At 36.5% G+C, this 23,294-nt stretch overlaps 1 protein-coding gene across 4 annotated transcripts in view; it reads right to left on the bottom strand.

Moving 5' to 3' along the window:
- Positions 1–23,294, bottom strand: part of LOC122713623 (zinc finger homeobox protein 4) — a 308,595-nt gene that overhangs the window by 162,732 nt on the left and 122,569 nt on the right. For all 4 annotated transcript variants that reach the window (XM_043934229.1, XM_043934230.1, XM_043934233.1 and 1 more), the window contains one exon: positions 15,353–15,434. The gene's annotated coding sequence lies outside the window, so the exon portion shown is untranslated. The remainder of the gene's footprint in view (positions 1–15,352; positions 15,435–23,294) is intronic.

Here is a 23,294-nt window from a genome sequence, read left to right as displayed (position 1 = left end):
TATAACATCCCAGGCCACTGGCCTCCGTTCTCTAGGCTTTACGCGTATGCACAGCGTTAAAACGCCACCTAAATTTCGTATCGTTTATAGCGGCTCCTTTCTTTCTATTATTTCGTGGCAGGTGTTCCTTCGCAGGTGTGTGGGTCTCGAACGAGATATATATATATATATTTTTAGTGGCAAAGAGAAATATTTATCACGGTGATGGTGTCTCTGAACGGCCATTACGGATTCGGTGGAAACATTTTTAATTTTTATTATACAACGGAGAGAAAGAATTATCTTTAAGAGTTTCCATTTTATTCTATTTCTTTAATTAATTGATAAATTATAAAAATCTTACATATAATCACCAAATACATTTCTCTTCACTTTTCACGATAATTTTTAAAACTTCCCTTTGTTTATCGTTAAACAGGAAAACAAAAACGAAACCTCCATTCAATTACAACAACACCTCCCAATCTAATTTTACATAAAAAGAATAATTTTCATTTCAATTTCAATTTCACACGTTTAAGAATATATCTACGAGTTTGATCCCTATATACATCATTCCCATCCATGAAATTCGAAATTGGGAACGAGTCTCCTCCTTCAAAATTCCTTCCAACTTATCAATCATCCATCTTCCGGGACTCTCCTCCTCCTTGGACACGATCGAGGCCCCAAGACGAGATCATTAATAAAAATCGAAGCGCGATATATCGGTGAGCATTTAAGGAGCGTGACGCGAGCTACGGGATAAGTGTCAAGTATCGGAGCAAAAGTTCAAACTCATCCAGGGTTTGGTGGGGGCAAAGGTTTTCTGGGAATTATGACGAGTTGTACGCTGACTAGTCCCCGCCGGGTGGTACGAGGCCGGGCCTCATATTCGGTAATTAATTACAACCGGCGTCGAAGCTCGTATCCTTCGATCCTCGTCCGAGATATCGGCAGATCCCGAGGTATGCGCGCATGTACTTGCGTACAACAAGCTTTTCTTCGCCGCGTGGTACACGGAGATGAAGGATTAACAAGGTTTCGTGCACATCTCCTCCCACTCAATTTCTACGAGATTTAAAAAACAAAAGGACTAAATCATTTTTTGTCTTGGAGTTATGTATAGTAGAATTTCAGACGAGCAAAAATTTAGATTTGGAAATTACTATAAATATGTGTATAATATACAAACTTAAAGTTGAAAGGTTATTTTTTAAATCAAGTCAGAATTAAATCAAATGAAAAGAAACATTTAACATTTGTGTAACATTTGCACTATGAAGTTCAAAATTTATGATTAAAAAATTTTGCAAATAATTTCCATCGATTTATCCTATGTCGTTCAAAATTACGAAACATCTTTCGAGCGTTGCACGATAGAAGTTGAGGGTTAATCCGAGAATTCTCGCTTTCCGGAAGATAGAGTAATATCAACCGATCGATTAATCGATTCGTTCCAACGTTTCTAAATATCGTTAAATATGTATATATATATATATATATATATATATATAACTCGAGAAAAGCCTTTAATTTCAGCGTAACCCATCGCGACGAGGCGACGAAGGCGCGGCCGCCCTAAGGGCACGACCACCTCTCGTCTACACGTGTATTCATATTAGCGCTTAACAGGCCTCTCTTGCGCACATTGTGCGTCCGCTACGTGGAATATTATTCGCCGTGGCCACGGATTAAATAATTTATGATAATCAAAAAAACGAGACGTAAGTCACCCGTGATGCCGTGCTGATTCCTACACGATGTAATTACAGTGTTTACCTGTATGCCAGGGTACTACGTCCGCCACGTTATTGGACGCTTTACTTATAAGACGACGGTGCACTTTTTCTCCTCCTTCTTATCCTCTTTTTCATTTTCTTTCTTTTCTTCTTCTTCTTCTTCTTCTTCTTCTTCTTCTTCTTTTTTTTTTCATCCTTCTTTTCCTCGGTCGTTATGACGTAGTCGAGGGGCGAAATTGATGGGAGGGTACGCGTGAAAAACCATTCGAAAGTGGAATTAATATATACGGGCGATCGAGGAAATCGCGCGTTAAGGGGGAATGGTTTCGTGTAATAAACATCGTTTTACAATTCATTTCGCGGAAATATCGATGATTTTGAAGATTTAAACGTGAATTCAAGCACGATTGAAAGCAATATTTTAATTGGAAGTGTATTTTGGAACGATAAGTATCGAAATTGAGTTTTTTTTTCTTCTTTCGTATTGGAAAAGTCACGAAGCAACTTGGGGTAAATTGGAAGGAGATATTAGAGATGAGAAAGTATTTTGTAACTTCATTCATTATTTTATATTATATTTTGTGATTCCATATAGCAGGCAAAGATGTTTATTTCTTCCTTAAAATAATTTTTATTTATTAGAATTTTATGCAATATTTAGATAGAACTTTAACTTAAGAAGATTTTAATAATTTAAAAAATGATTTCTTATAAAATTTAAGTTTCTTCTTTACCCCGTCCTTAAATTTCCGTCCTCAATCCGCAATTTAAAAAGAGAGATGCCAACCAATTTCGCTCAACGCTTCTTACGTTCTTCGATTTTTTGAAACGTCCAAATGTTTTGATTTATATTCCACGTCTCACCCACGGTTGCAGCCGCGTGATGTTGACTCGTTGACCGGTTTATGCCATTATACCATGCTTCCTCTGATCTCTCTCTTTCTCGTACCCTCTCATTCACATCATTCCTCCCTCCCTCCCTCCCTCCCTCTCTTTCATCGCTGTTCCACGTTTATAATTCTTAATAACACTCGATCGATTACGAAGCGTTTCCAGACGTTATCATTTCACGTCGTCACGCATCCTACAATGTTGCTAAAGTACTTACTTTAATATTTTATTAGTAAGGAGAATCCGTTCGTCGTTAAGGAGAGCCTAGCTTTCTCGTTTTAATCTCAATTTTTTTTCAGAAAATTTTAACCTACACGCGAGACTGATAATAACAGATTTTCGTTATGGGGGATGGAATTAATTACAACTCATAATTAATAATAGAAATTGCAGTGGAGCATTATTCGAAGCTTGATTGACTGTTGGAACAACGTTTATATTTTGTTAATTTCTTTATATTCGCATTTAAATTAATCAATAAAGATCGATTTAACATTCGAGATAATCATAAGATCTTCTTCGCATCTTCTTTATCGTTCTTTATCCCCCGAAATACCATCTTGAATTTTCTCCCTCTCTTTCTTTAACTTGAAACGTTCCGATAAAATACGCATACCTACATTCATAATAAATATAATAAATTTTTACTTCCATAAATTCGACTTGAATAAAAAATTGAGAGGACGAGGGGGCAACGCATTCCAGGCAAACCATAAAATAAATCTGGTCTGGAATAAGCACAGGTAGAGGAAGAATTATAACCGCGACGACAGTTCGAGGCGTGTTACGTATGACGTATGAAAATTCGAAAAGTGGCCGGGGTGAAAAGGGTTGCGGGGAAAACCGGGGAGAGACTTTATGTACACGAGTCGGGGGAACGGATATACGAGCCATATTACAGACTGCTACTGCACACTTGCCAGGTTTTATAAGGCGCTTAAAATTTTATTCGTTATAAAATTCCCATCGTCCCCACCCACCCATCCTACCCTGTCACTCCTTGCATCCCGGATGCACGTTGGAAATTTGGCGCGCGATAAAGGAAGGGGATGATTCTATCCTCCTTCTTTTCTTCTTTCTTCTTCGCCTCTGATTCGACCATTCGTCCAGTTCTTTCTTCCTTAGTGATTTTTAGGGGTTGTAAAATTAAGATCCATCAGATCTATTGGATATTAGAAGTTTTAAGCGAACGATAGATGTATATTATGGGGTAGTAAATTTTAAAAATTTAACGAGAGTTTTTCCTCTGATGATGTTCATTTTCTCTAATGTTTTTAAACTTTTAAATACTTAAATACTTAAAATATTTAAATATTTAAAGTTATATTAATATTAAAGGAAGAAATAATCTCTATAATTTATCCCATATACGTAAATTTTACATCGAGTTTGAAATAAGAAATTAATATAAATCCCTTCGTTGAAATGAATTACCTAGGCTTGAAACTTATCTTTGTACGTGTCTTGCTACAAGAGGCCATTAACTTGCTTTCGCAAGGAAAGATCAAAGTTCGTTCAACTATGTTGTATAGATAAAGAACGATTAAACGATTAGACGGTTAACAGATTTAATATCCATCTGGACGTTAACTGATATTCATCCTTTTCGATAAGGATATCTTTGGTCATTGTTGTAATAACTTGATTAAATTACTTACTTGTACAACACGCTATACACGATAAGAATCGCTATATTTAATTAACAGTGTCTTTTCTTCTCACTGACAGTAATTAACCACCAATCTTTATCTAACCATTAAAAAATTATTAGATAGATACAATAATATTAACTATAGCAAACACGTACTTTCCTTTAAATAGAATCGTGATAATTAATTAGAAAATTGATCTTAACAATGATTCAAGACATTTGAACTCGTAAAATAAAGAAAAAGAAAAAGAAACAATGACTTTTAAGCTTAGTATCTTAAATAACCCTCATCACCATCTCATTGAAATCAATTCTTCACTTTTCAGAATCTTCTGGTCCGAAAGAAAAAAGATATCCATATGATTCACGGATATAAATAAAAATTCCTAACTCCGCTTCGAAATCCATCCGATCCTTTTTTCGTCCAATTAAAATCATCCGAGCCCCTCCCCCCAAAAAAAGGAAGAAGATTTCGCGCCAAGTCTCCAAGCACAATGCATGGAATACATGTTCGAAATTCGAGGAAAAGGAGAATTAAGATCGCATCGAAAAAGTGTCTCTTTCACAGGTAGCAGAGGGTGGGATTCCTCCAGGGGACGAAAGAGAGGTGGAAGGGGAAGGAAGAGAGGGAGGGGAGTCGTCATCAGGGTAGAAGAGCGTGCTCGCACCAGAGCATTGTTACCGAGTTATGTTCGAACGACTGCGCCTGAATTCGACTTAATTTTCCCGAGAAAAGAGATTAAGCGAAAATGGCCGACAGGGGGAGCGCGCTTATTCTTCCGGAAACCTCTTAAAATATTCGAAACTGTTGCCGTAACGTTGCATTGTCGCCTTTCAAAAATCTTCCCTCCTTCCCTCCCGCTCTCCTCTCGCTCCTCTCCACCGTTCCAGCGACGCTTAAGCGAATTTTAAACGACTCACGGTTGATTAATTGCGCGTCGCCCGCTGGTCAATCCTTCGGGGCCCCAAATCTTTTTTTGGTAGCCGTTGACGAGAGCAACGAAACGAAGACTCCGTCTCGTTCGAAAGAATATTGTTTGGATTAGAGTTTCTCAGAGTTTTCGATTAATAATTCGTGAATCTCATCAACTTGATGATAATTAAAAATTATTGATATTAAATTTAAATTATTTTCGAAGAAAAATATTGAAATTGAATATTCTATATTCGTTGAAAATTTTTGATCTTTTGATACAAACGTATGAAAATTCTTTCCTATTTAAAGGATCGACCGATTCCAAGTCGTAATCATGTAGTGAAAATCTAAAAGCGAAACGAACCAGCTAGCCTTCGAGCTTGCCACTCCGCAAGAGGCAAGAAACCGAAGAAACACGCTTTAATTCGCGCCAATGAAATTAATTATGAAGATAGAGGAGATCCTGGAGGATGTCGGTCGGCCCTTGCATCCCTCTTCCCTCGTTTCCCGGAGGGAGGCGGCGGCCACGTCCTGTCGGGCTGCAACCAGTTTCGAACAGTTCGACGGAAACCAGTCGAGCGAGAGGAAACAGGGTCGCGGAAGGGAGGTGGGGGACGTGGAAGAAGGATAGACGCTTAGCGGAGGGACTTACGGACACTTGGCCGCTCAATGGCGCGAATTTAAGAGCGCCAGCCGTTACGCTTCTCTTTCGTTAGCATAAATTAATTATTTTTCAAGGGAACTGGAAGAGAGAAAGAAAGAGAGAGAGAGAGAGAGAACTGTTCGAAACATGAGTTGCTTCTGAAATTATTTTTTGCAAGTTTTTTGCAAGATTATCGGATGATAACTTAATTAATTAATTATTTTTCGAGGAAATAGAAGAAGAGAGAGGTTAGCAGGATTGTAAAAAATACGCTTTTTCTTATTTAATCGATTTAATTATAGTATTAATGTAAATATTATCGTACTTTTATAATTAAAATTCATCACATATATATTTTTCAGTTGGTAAATAATCAAAGTACGATTTTGTGTGAAATAGTTAAATAATATATTTTAATAATTAATAATATTTTTATATTATTTTTTTTTAAAATATATATATGTTTCAGTTGATAATTAAATAATAATTAAAGTACGATTTTATATGAAATAGTTAAATAATATATTTTAATAATATATAATAATAATATAATATTTTTATAATAATATTTTTATAATATTTATTAATATTATATTTTTATATTTATATTTAATATTTATATTTTTATAATATTTAATAATAATATTTTTATATTATTTTTTCTAAATATATATATATATTTTTCAATTGATAAATAATTAAAGCACGATTTTGTGTGAAATTAAGTTAAATAATATATTTTAATAATTAATAATATTTTTATATTATTTTTTTTAAAAATATATATATATTTTTCAGTTGATAAATAATTAAAGCAAAATTTTGTGTGAAGCAGTTAAATAATATATTTTACCGGAACACCAATTCCAAGAAATGATCGATTCTTTTCCTTTCTCTTATAAGTAAAGAGAAAAAGTGGGAGGTTAAAGGCAAGATCATTTGAAATATCAATCGTTTCTCATCTTATCAACTGGGAGACGTTGGTTCATTGTTTGCGCCGCAATGCGGTGCTCGCGAGGTGTTCGTAATTTGCCTCGCATGTAAGGAGTCCGTTTCATAATTATCCCCCCGGTCACATTGAAATCGATATTTGCCCCGTGAAGAACGGCCACTCGTAAAACGAGGCCTGGGCTCGGTTTAAACAGGCGTGGCGTACGAGTGATTTGATAAATGAACGGGAATGAGGAAAGTTGAAAATTTAATGATCTTTGTGAACATTATTTTTAGCTAATCAAGATTTATCGCATAAATGCCTTTGACATTGTATAGAGACGTTATTTTTATTATATATTTATAAATAACTTGTATGCGGTAATTGTTCTTTTCCTTTCATTTTTTTAGCATGCAAGATAATTTCGAAAAATATACTAACTTTTACCATTTTGTTTGACTAAAAACTCGGTTTTTTCGAAGGATGGATAGAATGTCGTTTAGAATAATTGGAATATGTAAATTTGATAAATAATTATTATAGTTATTTCTTGCAATTATGATATATAGTATTCTTCGATTGAACTTCAAACACAAAGGAACGTATCTCCCAAACTTTTCCAAAACATAGGAAGCAATAAATATATAAGAATAATTTATGTCTATCCATATAAATTCCTACATAATTATTAAAAAACAATATTATCAATTTAAAGTATCATTTATAATGTCTCAAAATCACGTTATTTCCATTACTTAAAAGGAAAGAAGGAAATCCAGTCGACAAACCAGTCCCGCTAGAACCTCCACTATCAATATCAGACTATTCGAATCGTTCGAGAACAAAATCAAAAAGTCCTTCAAAAAAATAAAAAAAAAAGAAAAGGTAAGAAGAAAAAAATATCTTACATATTTTCGTATTCGCATAAAAAAAGATAAATTCGAATTTTAAAAAATATTTATGCCTGAAATTTTAACTTTTTTTTTCAAACTTGAAGAAAATTAAATTTTTCACGTTTTATCTTTTCTTTTTTTCTATGTAAATTAATTAATTAAAATAATTCAAATTGGTTTAAAAATAAATTAACATTGTTTCAAAATTGCTAGTTATCCAAATTTCAAGAGTTTCATAGAAAGAATAAATTCCAGAACAACATTTCGAAAATCCCAAATCCGAGTTTTGATTTACAAAAATAGTAAGTTTAGTTTACTTTAGAATTCGAAATTTACACCTACGACTTGCAAAGATATCAAATACTTCTCTAACTCGAAGTTCTCTGAATTTCAAAGTTTTAAAATCCCTGAAAAAGATAAGAATACCCACGACCGATCGACCGTGCACAATCAAAGAAAAAAGAAAAAAAAAAAGGGAGACGAAGGAATAAAACGAGGCATCCGGCTCGAATTGACGAACGAAAATTAAGCTCGATTAATGCCGAGCAAAATCGTACACGAATTCCACTGTGTGCTTCGCGTGAATTACCCTTTGAAAGACGTACATATAACTCTCAAATTTCATTGCCTCATATTCGATTAAAATACATTTGTATACTTCGTTCATTCATGAATAAAGAATATCTTACGCGACGACTTTTGCATTTCTTGCCTTTTGCAATGCGTATAATCTTAACCGTTCAACGACGAGTAATATACTCACGTGACGAAGAAACGGGAATTTTTCGCAATTTACGACGTTAAACAACAATTAAAATTTAAAAAGTTAAAAATAATTTTCTTACATTCGTCGACGAGTTCCATCATAGTCGAAGGGTTAACGAAACCATCTGTCGTCGAGATCACACGCTCGCACGGTTCGTGTCTGTGGAAATCGGCGCGGATAGGTTTTGAGGTCGCGTCCAGTTCGTGCACGGGCGCGCACAATAAGCGAAGTGGACTTAGATTGGGCTAATTAATTAATGCGCACGTCCTGTCTCGTCCCGCCTAATTATCTCGCTTGTCAGCTCGACCGTCGTTCGCCACACCGTTAATACGTCTCTCTCTCTCTCTCTCTCTCTCTCTCTTTCTCCCCACGAGCATTCCACACGTTCGCCGTCTCGCTCCATCCAACGCGGCGCTCGTGTCGGCCGTCCTTTATTACCTTTGCTCCGTCTCGTTCCTAGCTCCGGAACGGATCGTATCCGTGCGTGTTTCTCGTTGGTTCGCGACCAGTGTGTCTGTCCTTCTCCATCCGTAATTATAATCAGGCTAATTGTGACGTCAGGCACAGGAAGGCTACACCTAGAAAAATCGGACGACGTCCACACGAGATATACCTACATACCCACGTCCTACGATCGTTTAAAGCGATACTGATCTAACGCGCACCGAGATACGTATCTGAATGTACGAGAGCGCGTTATGGTGGTGGCATGGTGATTTGATCGTGGAATGTTCGAGGTTATGGAATGTTCGTGTCAAGTTGGGTCAAGTTGGTGGGGATAAAACTTTTGACTTGATCGTATAGGTTAGTGTAATTAGTAGTTTGCTATGTTGCTATTATATTTATTAATAATTTATTATCGTTAGTATTACAGTAGAACGTCGAATGTTGATTAGTCGAACGAATTGACTCTTATTATTATAAGTGCGTATTATGTAAAAATATTTATATTCGAAAATTACTTATTATTATATATAATTAGTTATTTTTATGATGTATTAAAGTATTTGAAACGAAAGCGAATGAATTTTTCCTTTAATTAGTTTTAGATGTAAATAATTCTGATATATTTTATTAGTTAATAATTGGTATTGTTATTAATATTGTAGATAAATATAATTAATCATTGATTCATACGTATTGATCAAATGAATGTTGTTAATAATTAAAATAGATTAATTGAAATTATTAATGAAATTTAAAAAATTACTAGTAAATTTTCTAGTTTTACGATCTCTGAAGTGAAACAAGCAAAAAATGCCATAGGCTCAGAGCGATATTTCCCTTCCAATTCCTCTCTTTCCTTGTTTTCCAATTAAAAACAACAAAGACATACGCAGCAATCGTGTCGAGTCTTTACTTCACACATTTTACATTTTTCTCCATTCCGTGTAAGAATACCAAGAATCTCATTCACGACCGTATCAAAAATACAAAAATTTCTTTAACCGTCGCAAAAATATCTGAAACTAAGCCAATTATCTAACATAACCTAAACTGAAATCCTCAGAAAGAATAAAGAAGCAAGAGAGGCTATTATCGTCATGTAAATAAAATTACGGTTTATTTTCGCGAACAATTAGATCTCGTTTCGGTAAAGTATCAAGAAAGGCCGTTCTTTCTTCTCCTAAACAGCCTCGAATCTCGCGGTTCATTAATCTCGAAGAATGCATAGGCGGCGCAGACCTGAGCGCCCTCCTCTGCCTCCTCGAAAAAGGATCGCGCTTCTCCGCTACTAGAATCTTGAATTCGAGTGGGAACACACCGATGCGTGTCTGGACAATTGTCGATCGGTCGCGTGCGAAATTATGCGTGATAAACGCGCCACGAAGATCGATTTGTCGAGCGAATTAACCGAATGAATCTCGATCAACGTATCGCCCCCTAATGTGATTACTCTTTCTTCCTCGTTTTCGATCCTGCTCGCGATAATGGTAATCGTAATAATGGGCATAACGACGACTCGCTGGTAGGTTAAGTCACGCGAGTTTTTCCGCGATGACCGAGTTCGAGTGGTGGGGCAGGCGGAAGTGGCGCCGAAGTAGTGGAAAAAGTATGAACTAGTGGAATATCTATAGTTCGAGTTATGAGAATGAAGCGATTAGATAGATTTGGCAAAACGGTTTTTTCCTCTGTGGTAATCGTTTTCGTAATAGTTTTCGTCGGTTTCGATAAATAAAATAAATAGAAAATCATGATTTGAAAATAGAAAAAAAAAAAAAAAAAAAATAAAGAACGTGGCATAAGGTTAATAAGGAAGGATCATTGATTGATTTCTTGGAATTCTGAGATGGAATTTAATGACTTTTTTTTAAAATAGAATTTTCATTTTTATGATACTTATTATCGAGTCAGTTAAAAATTAACTGAAATAAGTAGAAAGTGGATAATTAATTGTAAATGATGATTAATTTTTAAATTTCAAATTAATTTAACGAACTGTAATCAAATTTAATTTTTTTTTTTTCCATATAGAAGAAGAAATCCTAATTATGAAAGGTTAAAATATTATTATTTTTATTTTAATCTTAAATTAAATGATTTTATGAAACATGAATTGAACGAGTCGTAGGAACATTTAATTAATATATAAATTTATATTATAATTTCTTGTATTTATTCTTGCTCAAACAATAAAAAATTTTTTTTTATTTGTTCAATCTATTTGATCATTATATTTGGTAACTTACTGGTAAAATACAAAAAGTAATTAAAAGTATTAACAAATCGAAATGGAAGCGTGCATTATTACGTGCATTATTATCGATTTCTTAACCGTTTCTTTGAAAGATATGCAAATCTTATGCATACCGTTCAAATGAAATTAATTACTTATTTCTTCCAACGTATAGAAAAGATATAAAAGTTGGAAGCCATTTTTCATTGGAATAATCAAGCTTGTCCATAAATTTCTTTCAACTTTACTCGTATATCTAGCTATAAATTAAAACAACCGATATGTAAATGAAATTACTATCGCTAATAAAAACGATAATTTTACAATAACTGTTCTATTAATGTCGAAAGTTTTACTTTTAACTATACAACTGTACACCTGTCAAACACCTGACAAATTGACAAATCTATTACTTATTTTATTTTATTAATTTCCACCTGCAAAATAATCGTCGATATCATCAAAATACATTTCTCTTTATTAAGAATTTTACAATTTTACAAATCACAATCGATTCTTCAACTTTCGATTAAGTCACGATTTGTCACATTTTCAGTTAAATTTTTCCAACAAGAGATCATCATTAAAATTATTATTATTATGGAATTGAACGTAAAAGGGTCGATACGGACGGAAAGTATTCGAGCAGTACGCAAGACGCGTCAAGTCTCGCGATCTGGAATTCGAATGAACGAACGCGAATCGAGCGTGTCGCGCACGAAGAATGAACGAGAAGGGAGCCAAGCGTAGAGCTGAAAATGAATTATGGAGGAATGTGGCGAAAAATATGTACTGCTTCGATTGGCGCGCGCGCACATCTTTTCCCACGAGTCGTGGAGCGCGGAGTGCTCCCGATCAGAAATAACGAATGCATTAACCTTACTACTGTTAGATAGGCCAGGAATAAGTGGAGCTGCACGAATTTGAAATCTTGAAACAAATACAAAGTAATATTTTATTCAGAAAGAAATCGAGTCAATACGTTGGAACGTTGTTGCAAACGGATAAGTCGAGTTTTGGCGAGTTGTATTGTGAAATTTGAATAATGGAGAGGAAACTGTAAATCGATATTTTATGTGCCAAGTGAAGGATGGTTAGGGAGGAATAGAATATTTTTTAGAAATAGTTTTATGATGCTTGATGTATTTTTTTCATGGAAACTAGGGTTAGAAATCTGTCTTTTCTTAATTAATTATTTTAGTTTAAGAATATAAAGTTAAATAGTTATAAGAATTAAAAATTGATTGAGTTAAAAATAATGCGTAAAATATTAATATTCTTTCTCGTTTATAAATATATAAATATTTATTCGTCCGTGATGCGTTTTAATTCTCTAAAAAGTTCATCTTCTTTTCCATATTTTCTAATATTAGAAACGATGATTTAGAAGTCAAAATTAAGATTATTTTTCAATAATGAATCATAGAGAGAAACATCGGCGAATTTTCAAAATAGCGAGTACAAAAAAATCTTCCACGTAGTTAAATGACATTTAACAATGCTTCTCGTTATTGTGCTTAATAAAAATTGATTCGTTCTAATTGTACACGATTCTATAGTCAAATTTATTGAAGAACGAAAATGAGTTTTCCACAAACGAGTTTTAAAAACATTTTAAAAACTTTTGAAAACACTGATATAGAACAGAAGATCATTTAGCAATTTATTCAATAAGCAATCTCCAACGAAATTTCGCCTACAATCAACATCTATCACTCAGGATCTTAATTGACAACTAATTTTTACGTATCAAACATTGTCCAAGTTTTTCGCTTTTCAGATATTCTTTTCCAACGTAAATAAATGTATGTAATGTTTTCGAATTTTTTTAGAATTGCTCTACATTTATGGAAAATTTAAAATATACAAAAATTTATAGAATACTAATATGATTTGAAAGATGAAACAGATTTTTATTTCAGTTCCATTTCTATAATCGTTAATAAAAATTTTCAGAAATTCCTTCAAAAATTATTTATTTTATAATCAAAATGTAATTCATGTAATGTTTTCGATTTTTTTTATAATCAGATTACTCTACATTTATAGAAAATTTAAAATATCCAAAGTTTATAAATTTTTATTTCAGTTCCATTTCTACAATCGTTAATAAAAAATTTGTCTTCAAAAATCATTATTTCCTAACTTAAATTTAAAAAAAGGACAAATCATTAATTTTCTCCATTCGTGTTTATTAATACTTCTCTTCCTTTATTTAATAGTACTGCTTTTCAAATATTCCTTCAAAAGTCATTCATTTTAATCGAAAAATTGCTTGTAACTGCTAACCATTCTTCAAACTTTCGATCTTTAAACCTCTCTCTCTCTCTCTCTCTCTCTCTCTCTCTCTCTCTCTCTCTCTCAAAGGATACACGTAAACGCTTGCATTTTCCAACAAAAGAAAAATCCGATGACAAAAGTAACTCGATCCCTTCGAATCGAACACGCTAATAGGTAACGGAAGGGGAGGAAGGGGAAGGAACGACTTCCGGCCCACTCGATCCCGATTCCGGGTGCGAGGTATTCACCTCAATAATCAAACGGAATTATGCGCCGTGGGGCAACGTACTAACCGATCCCACAAATCAAAATATATATCCACGAGGTTCGAGGTTCGCTGCGAACGTCGATCGAACCCTCTCCGGAACCGATGAATCGAAGGGTGATGAAGATTCGGTTATGTCGGTGGGATAAAGGGAGGTCGATCAGGCGTGTTGCAACGATACGAAGAGAAGAGAAGAAGAAGAAGAAGAAGAAGAAGAAGAAGAAGAAGAAGATAATAACGGAATAAAAGAAAGAGTGCAGGCGCGGTGGAGAACAGGTAGAGAATTTCCGGGACGCTTTGGATACCCTCACCCCTTTCGCTCGCATAAATCGAACGACAAACGAACATTAACGCGGGGAAAGGAAGGGGGGGGGGGCGAAAGGCAGGGCACGGGCCCTTTAAAGACCGCAACGTACTTTAATTGTATCGTTGAGACTCGGCCGATTCGAGGAGAGGAGGGGAAATGTTTTTGGCATGGAAACGGAGCAGAGTATGCGCGCCGTGTATTTTGAGCCGTATTTGGGCCGTGGCAGGGGCCCCGGCACTGTTTCTATTATTGTCTCTGAAAGGGTGGCAGCCCCCTTCTTTGCCTTTCGCTCTACCCTCGCATACACGATTCTTCTATTCACGAGGAGGAGATCACGAACCGATCCACCAACGGCATTCATTCATCCTCCACTTGGATTCGAGAAGAAGTGACAACTTCTCTCTCTCTTACGGCCACGGTGTGTCTGTCTGGACCAGATGGGAGGGGGACAATGCAGGGGAATCAAGGGCAACGGTGCGATGGGTGTGGGAATCCCGGGTGAAACAGAGCCGCAACCTGGCTTTACTCTCAGCAAGAAATGCATGTTAATGCGAGGAGGATGGAGAGCGACAGCAGAAACGAGGATTTCGAGGAATTATTTGTTGCTGTTTGGGGGGCGAGATTTTCTATTCGAATCTCTTCCCATGCTCCTGATGTTGTACGAATATTTTTTAAAATGTAGAAACGAAAATTGATTATTTTTGATTAAAAAAAAAAATAAATAAGAATTAACAAAATCTTGCATAGAAATGTATTTAACGTTTAAATGAAAATTTCTTACGTCACGCGATCTAAAAAGTTTTAGCACCATATAAACGAGATCCTCTTCACATTCGATTTAAACATCTTTTAAAATAAAAAAGTATTATAACAGAGAACATAATCTCCTCTTTACCTTCTCCTTTGAATCCTAAATCAAGTCATCGATTCAAATAAAATCTTATCAGATCGCAGAACAGAAACCGATCGATGCAACGTCAAATTTCGTCATTAATCGAACGAAATCCCCTTCAAATCACCTATTTCTTCTTCTTTCCTATCCCTTCGAGCGCACAAGTGCACTATGGAAATTAACGATGCGAAAGGGAAAAAACACGGTGTGCAGCCGCGCAGCGGGAAATTTGAATGTGAATTCGAGCTGCGTCGCGTGCTGCCATGGATCTGGGAAGGGAATTTGCATACCGAGCGGAAAGGCACGGATGAAAGCTCGTGGCTGCTTTTGTTGGGAACGTGCTACACCTTGGGGACGATTTCTTCGATATCCGTAACGGCCATTACGGTTTTTAAACGGTTTTCTGCATCGAAGCCCTGTCATTTCTCGAGTCACGTCATTCGGGGTAAAAATTGGATACACACGAATGAAAACTTGATGGATTCGGAAGAATCTGAAGAAATTTGGAAACGTACGTACCTTGTGTCGTGGACTGTTCAATCCACCCCGAAAGCCTTCCATTTAAAAATCGAAACCGGCCCTCGATATCCCACTTTTCCACCTATAAACGAAACAATATTATTAAATTGTAAAAATAAAATATACGTTTGCTTTTATAACGATATACACGTTAATAAATTTCTCTCTAATCTATACTATACTATTTCATAATCTCACTTGATTATAACAATAAATTATTGCTGATATTTAATAATATCGATTAAAATAAATCAAAATATTAAAACAAAAGTAAAAATAAATAAATAAAACCGATCCATTTTTGCCTTCGTCCAACACTCGACCTTCCATAAATTTATTCAAACGATGTCGCGACACGCGCGACCCGGACGATCCACTCGTTCGAATCACCTCGAGCGAAAGCTTCGTATCATCGAGATTTATTCCGGCACGCGCGAAAATAAAAAAAAAGAAAGGAAGGAAGGAAGGAAGAGAGGAGAGGAGGAAGGCGAAAAGATGCAAATCGGGGAGGAGGGCTCTCGCCGCGTGCCAAACGGATGTCGCAAGATCCTCGCGCTCGACGAGGATCGAACACGAGAGGGTGAGGAGGTTGTTATTCAAATAGCAATGGGTGGCGGAGATTAGAATTAGAATCGACGATTTTTGGACACGTGCCTGCGTGCATCGGGCGGTTCCTCGAAAGGGAGGGAAAATATTCAAATTTTCCCTGATCGGGTTGGGAGAGACAGGAAGTGGCGCTTTTGTGGCCCGTGATTTATTTCCACGATGCGCCCCCGGATTATAATTAAAATCGGGAACACGAGGCTGGAACGTGTGCGAGGAATTTATTTCCATAAAGTAAAGTCGAAGTAAAGGGCGAACTCGAACAGCCACTGTATCCACACCCGTGCTCGATTCTTTTGGCCTCTGCCAGCCAAAGAACAGCTCAAGCTGAATTAAATATTAAGTAGGGTAATTTTTTAAAAAGTTTTTTTAAAATTTTAAATTATTTCAATTAATTATTTCTTCCCTCGATTTCGACTATAATAAAACCGGATTACGAACCATTCTACCTTCCATTCACTCCGATATTTTCAACCCGTCCCACAGAGATCTGGAAATCGCGTCTTAATAAAATAGAATAAAATAAAATCAAAGCCGATCCGAAGGGAGATCGCCCGAATAAAACCTCCTCCTTCACCTCCCTCTTCCCAAGTCGATCGCCCCGATCGTTATACCAACGATCTATCCGACGCCATTCGAGTCGAGGGGAATCGCGTGAATAAAGTACAATCGTCGCGAAACTCCCCTGCTTTAAACCTGTTCGAATCCCGTGTAATCGTCACCCACGGATCCTCCTTCAACGACACCCTCCCCCGCCCGTGCACTTACAATTATCGTCATCGTCACCCACGAGTTTCCATACGCGTCAACGACGAGGGAGTAAAGTTGCCGATCGGGCGATCGAGGGCCGCGTAAAAGCAGCGGAGACACAAGAGACGACGATCGATCGACCGATCGATCGACCGATCGATCGGTGGTGCGCGCCACGATTATTGCCCATCGTCGATCTCCGTGCCGTGGAACTTCGTTAACGGGATAAAAAAAAGTCGTGGTCGTCGTTTCGCGGAACGATCGGCCATTCCAGGGAGGGAGGGGGAGGAGGGAGAGGGGAGGTCGATCGACGACTATTCCGGAAGTGGAGGCGCTGCCCACGGATGGGACGAAGACGATGACCACAACCGGGGAATCGATTAGCCGTGTCACGATTTTTCGCGTGTAAACTTGGACAAATTGCCCGGTGAGGTGGGTTGTAAGGGTTGTGTTTGAAGAAAGAGAGATTTCTTGGAGGGGATTTGTTGTACTTCTCGGACGATTCATCGTGAATCGAAGAGAGAGAGAGAGAGAACAATTTATGTCCTTATGTCCTTGTTTATATCAGATTCGCGTATCCCCATGAAAAGGGATAATATTAGGTATATTCTTGTTAATTTTATCAAAGCGATACTCTTCATCATCCCTTTCCCTTCATCTTTTTTTATCACGTCAAGTTTTACAAACCTCGTAAAAAAAGTATCTTTTAAACTAATAACTTTAATAATTAGTTAAAATATTTAAAAAATATTAACTTAAATATTAACTTTAATAATTAAGCTTAAATAACTTTAATATGATAATAACTTATAGATATAATTGTTCTTTATTTTAATATTTACAAGCAATTGAAACATCAAAATATAATAATTTAATTCCATTTAAAAAGAAACGAATATATCGTTTATTCGTGATTTAGTGAAAATCACTAAATCCGTTCTTTCGAGAAATATTTCAAAACAAGTCGAGAGAAGAAGCATCCTGTATCCACTCATCCCAGGAACAATCCGCCTCCGAGTTCGAGTCAAACGCAACGTTTCGCGTGTTTTCTTTTTGTGTTAGAAAGGAGATTCGTATCCATCGAACGGTGTTCCTCGGATGGGATATTCCTTATCGTTAAGATACGCTAATGTGTGTCGAGGAGATTACCGGAATATTTACTGATATTCGTGCGGGAAGGATGTACGGGTTGCTTTGAACGAGATAAGCTTGACGATTTTGTAAATTAAGAAACTGTGGGATCGTAACTTATGGACAGGAATGGTTTCCTTCTTATTCGTTCTGAAACGGATAGCCGGATGAACGATTTGGTGGAGGATCACGATATAAGGAATTTACGTTTGTTGGATATATTTAGATCGATCAATCGTTAGATCGATGCGTGTTAGAAGTAGAAGAAAAATTTTTTATATAAATTAATGAAATTGATTTTCAGAATTTCAACTTTTCTTAAATTAATAATTTACATGTGCATAAAACTTCATTTCAATATCAAAAATTAACATTTTGGATATAAAATCTGATAGGCCTTACGATTATTTATAAATTATCGTAAAAACTTTTATTCACGATATATTTTTTCACCGTATATCCATGCTCGATCGATAAAAATATCCACGATTCATCCACACTTTCACAAAATCGTGAAAAAAAAAATCTCTTCTTCCTCCAGATCTGATCGAGAGGATCGGTACAAAGTACAACAACGGGGTATTTAAATGCAAAATTGTGTTCCTTCCCCCCTCTCTCTCCCCCCCGTCCAGGTGATAAAAACTTCCAAGAAGCAAGAAATAAAGGGGGGCGAATCCGAGATCGTCGATCGATCGTTCGCAGCCTCCTCCTCCTCCTCCCCCCTCAATAATTATTCGTCGTCGCCACCCACGAGTCGAGGCCTGCGTCTCTCTCTCTCTCTCTCTCTCTCTCTCTCTCTCTCTCCTGAGGCTCCTTCTCTCGAGGAGAAAGAAATCGAACGGAAGAAACGAAAACAGAAAGGAACGACGCGACGCGGATCTCGAGGCATTTACGACGACCCGCGCGTTTCCAATAGTAATTCTAAGCCCCTGGTTGTCTCACTCTCCTCTTTCTCGTAGCTTGGCCGCAGTAGTGGAGATCGCGTGGGCGAACGAGCGACTTTATTGGCCGGTCCACAATGACATTCGTGGGTACGTTGCCCGTTGCAGCGCGACTATTTCGCGGAGGGAGGGGGGGAATCGTAGATTACTTGGCACCCTTGGAGAAAGAAATGTTTTTTTTTTTTCTTGGATCGAATTAATAGAAATTATAATCCAGGTAAAAGTATAGCAAGAAATCGGAGGAGGAATCGGTTTCTTCGTCTTTCGTGCTTGTTTTAACTTTTAATCAAAAATTGAACAACGATTGTTAATTATTGTGAGGGAATTGAATTATAATTGAATTTTTACGTTGATCATAATATATCTTTTTTTTATAGAGATATTAAGATTAGAGACTGTCGCTATTAAAATGATTATTATTATTATTTAATAAAATATATTTCAATCTTATTTAATATTTAAATCTTTTCCTTTTTCTAAATAATCCAATCCAACGTGAACATTTTTATTAAAATTAATATTAACTTTCATTAACATCAAACGTATACCTATTACATAATTTTACTAATAATATTTAGAATAACTTCCTTATTCCATTTTAAACTCGACTGCATCGTGCCAATATCCTCCTCAAACATTTTCCAACATGTTCAAACGTCAAAAATATCCAATTCACGGAATCGAATGTCAATTTCTCGAAAATGTCTAATCTCAATAATAAAACTCGAGAGAAGAAAGAAGAGAAAAGAAAAACAGAAGCCTGAGATCAATCGTCAATAGAAAATTCCTATAATTCTATTTCGAGGCGCGCTTACCTCATCGCGCGTCAATAAAAGATGATCGTTCGACGGTTGAGCAGAACGACGGGGATTAGCAACCACATCCCTCATAAAACCGTGAATGTTTGTTAAAGTTTCCCGGGTGTCGTGGCGGGTCCAACTTCGATACAACGACGGTTGTATCCAAGGCCAACAGAGAGAAGACAACAAAAGGGTGGGCAAATAATCGTGGAACAATGGCCGGTCCCGCGATCGCCGTTTACGCTGTGCAAACGAACGCCCGAAGCCTTACGGATTCTAAACACGAGACGTCCTACCCTTTGCTTTCGCTCTCGAAACGGGGGCGGCCTGTCCAAGTGCTCAGGAATTTTATAGGGTTAATTGCGGGGTTGGCTGCGATTTTTGACTTTCAGCTTGCAATAAGAGAGAGAGAGAGAAAGAATTTTGGAAAATTTTGAACTATCTGCGATTTGGATAGAAAAATATCGATCAAAAATTAAAAGTAATTTTCTGTTGGATAATCTAAAATTTATAAATTAACGTCTATTTACGTGACGATTTGTTAAAAATAAAAATGTTAAAAATGGATCTGCTGTTCCTTTTGCTGCAAGATTATTCTCGATTATTCGTAAGGTGATATTAATTTTTTGAATGATGCGTGAATTAATATGCATAACACGCTGATTCTACTCGAATCATTTAATTTCCTTCTCCAAGTTTAGATTAGGTTTTGGTGATAAGGAATAAGGAGATTAATAATTCGAAATTGAAAAGCTGTCTTATGTAAATTAAATCGTTTGCTTCATTTTTATAGTATAGATATATAATTAAGATGTATTATTGTTAAATATTATATTAACGAGATAGGTATAGTGTACGTGCATTTTGAAATTACTTGCGAAGAAGTTACTTACTATGTAAATTTAACATCGGATAATGTATTAAAATAAAAAGAAAACTGTAACTTGAAAATATAACCGACTAACCAAACTAGTTTTAATTACATATTATAAACCAGTTTCGAAATATCATATATTTCATCTTTATTAGAGGGATCATTATTATGATAAAAATTGAAGGGAAACTTTAAAATTGTCTTTCAAAATATATACACGCATTTTTACTTTCTGTAATTGTAATTTCTTCGATGATAAAAGGAAAAAGAAATTATTTCTTTCTAATGCAACGGAAGACAATTTTTTTTTATAACAACATCTCACATCCTCGAAACGAAAACTATCCTCAACCATCCCCAACCAAATTACCCAATTTCACTTCACGCCCTCGTCTCTCGACGATTAATCCCGTCATTCCTCCATTTACCCTGAGTAGAACAGCACAACCACCGCTATCCAACCACCTCGACACGTTGCCATGCCGCGCGCAAAACTTGAAATTTTTTAATTGCGGGGTTAAAACGCGGACTCTCAACGCCCCCACTGTTATTTCCCCTTTATGGAGAAATAATTATCTACTAATGACAGGCCCGTATGCTCTTACGATCGCCGTTTACAGTTTTGCACCATGCAACCGTACGCTTTACGGATTCTAAACACGGAACTCCCTTTCCTCCCGGCTCACCACCCCTCCCCCCACCCCTTTTACGCTCGACGCTCGACATCGGGGAATAATGGCGAGTGCACGTGAACAAATTCGCCGGAAACGTCGTTGATCGTCGTCGATCATCGTGGCCGATAGTCACTTTCCAGAAGGAAACAAAGGGGATGAAAAACATGGGAGGTGAAAAATAGGAGATAAAGGATGTTGCAATGTTAATGAAAGAGAGGGAGAGGGGAGAGAGAGAGAGAGAGAGAGAGATCAGGAGAGGAGATACGCGTAGAACGTCTAATCTCCCTTCCCCTCCTCCCCCTCCACCGGTTCAATATTCACGTGAACGCACACAAGGAAGGGAAACACGCCCAACGCACGTATGCGTGCTTAACCCAGGCATCGCTTCAGGTATCGTTCACCACTATTTTCCTCGGTTAAATCCGGTAATTAGGTAAATAAAGCTGCCTGTCAGTGCATTTCACCCGCGATTGTTGCCAATGCCTGCCAGCAGTCATACGTGATCACACTTGGCAGGCGGAGGCCACCAGTCCAACTCTTCGATTTTGGAATTTTACAGTTGCACGTTGTCTAATCGGATGAATTGTGATGAATTTAAAATTTGCAGGAAGGAAGAAACGGAGCTAGAAAATTTATCCTACGTCTAAATTTTGCACAAGTGTAATTTTCAATGTAACGACTTTTTTGTTCGAATTTTATAAATCGTATAGAGTTCTAAGTAGAATCTAAGTAAGTAATTTTCTATAACTTTTCTATAACTTGAAAATCGACATATGTTGCGATAAGAATTTCAAGAAAAATTTTAATATTTAAGGAATTATTTATTATACTATGTCCTATATCTAAATTTTGTACAAGTATAATTCAATGCAACGATTTGAATTTTATAGATTGTATAGAGTTAATCGAAGTAATTTTTATATAATTTTCTATAACTTAAAAATCGACATATGTTAAATTTTAATATTTAAAAAATTATTTATTATACCATGTCCTATATCTAAATTTTGCACAAGTATAATTCAATGTAACGATTTCTTGTTTAAATTTTATAGATCGTATAAAGTTAACAGAAATAATTTTTATATAATTTTAAATTTCAAGAAAAATTTTAATATTTAAAATTTATAATATTTAAAAAATTATTTATTATACTATGTTCTATATCTAAATTTTGCACAAGTATAATTCAATGTAACGATTTCTTGTTTAAATTTTATAGATCGTATAAAGTTAACAGAAGTAATTTTTATATAATTTTCTATAACTTGAAAATCGACATATGTTGCGAGAAAAATTTTAATATTTAAAAAATTATTTATTATACTACATATATATACCAATTTCCTACATCTAAATTTTGTACAAGTATAATTCAATGCAACGATTTGAATTTTATAGATCATATATAGAGTTAATCAAAGTAATTTTTATGTAACTTAAAAATCGAGATATGTTGCGAGAAAAATTTTAATATTTAAAAAATTATTTATTACACTATATATTATACAACGTCACTTTGGAATCCCACCTGCTCCATACCATCTATGCCTCTACGCCAATGTGCAGAAGTTAAACCGTTTACAGCATTGTACAATTACCCACGCCGGGATTCCATGGTCCTGCCACACCTACACCTACGCGGACGTCGCCCCGAGTGGCGAAACACACAGTCACCGATCTCCACGTAGGCCACGTGATGTTAGATGTGTACGCGTGAGCGTGCACGCGGTTAGGTTAAGTATAATGCTTGCTCGTGCAGCTTTGGGGGCCCGGAGGCGCTAACATGAAAATCGTATGGTAATGGGGCACCGTGGCTCCTCCAGCATGGGGTCGAGCTCCGTAGTAGGAACTTGGCCGGGCCCGCGGTAAGTCTAGCCTTCTTCCTGGTATTGGTATCCGACCGCGTAGGCCAAACGTGAAGGAGGGAGGGAGAGAAAAATAAAGGAGGAAGAAAAGTCATAGAGCTCTCTCTCTCTCTCTCTCTCTAGCGAGGAGGGTTCCTGGGTTCGCGTGCCTCCGATAATTATACGCTCGAACCGAGGAAGGGAGAGGGGGGGAGGAATAGGGGATATCGAGTCTGCGGTTCGACAGGGTCGAAGTTGACCGGCGTCTAATCGATTCGCCGCCTCGGCATGGAAATTTCTTTCTCTGCCGGCTGCCCCGGGG

Source organism: Apis laboriosa, unplaced genomic scaffold (assembly GCF_014066325.1).
Source record: "Apis laboriosa isolate Shangri-la unplaced genomic scaffold, ASM1406632v1 scaffold25_cov139, whole genome shotgun sequence".
Taxonomy (NCBI): Eukaryota; Metazoa; Arthropoda; class Insecta; order Hymenoptera; family Apidae; genus Apis; species Apis laboriosa.
Note: the sequence above shows the minus strand (reverse complement) of the source record. Positions and strands in the feature narration are given on the sequence as shown.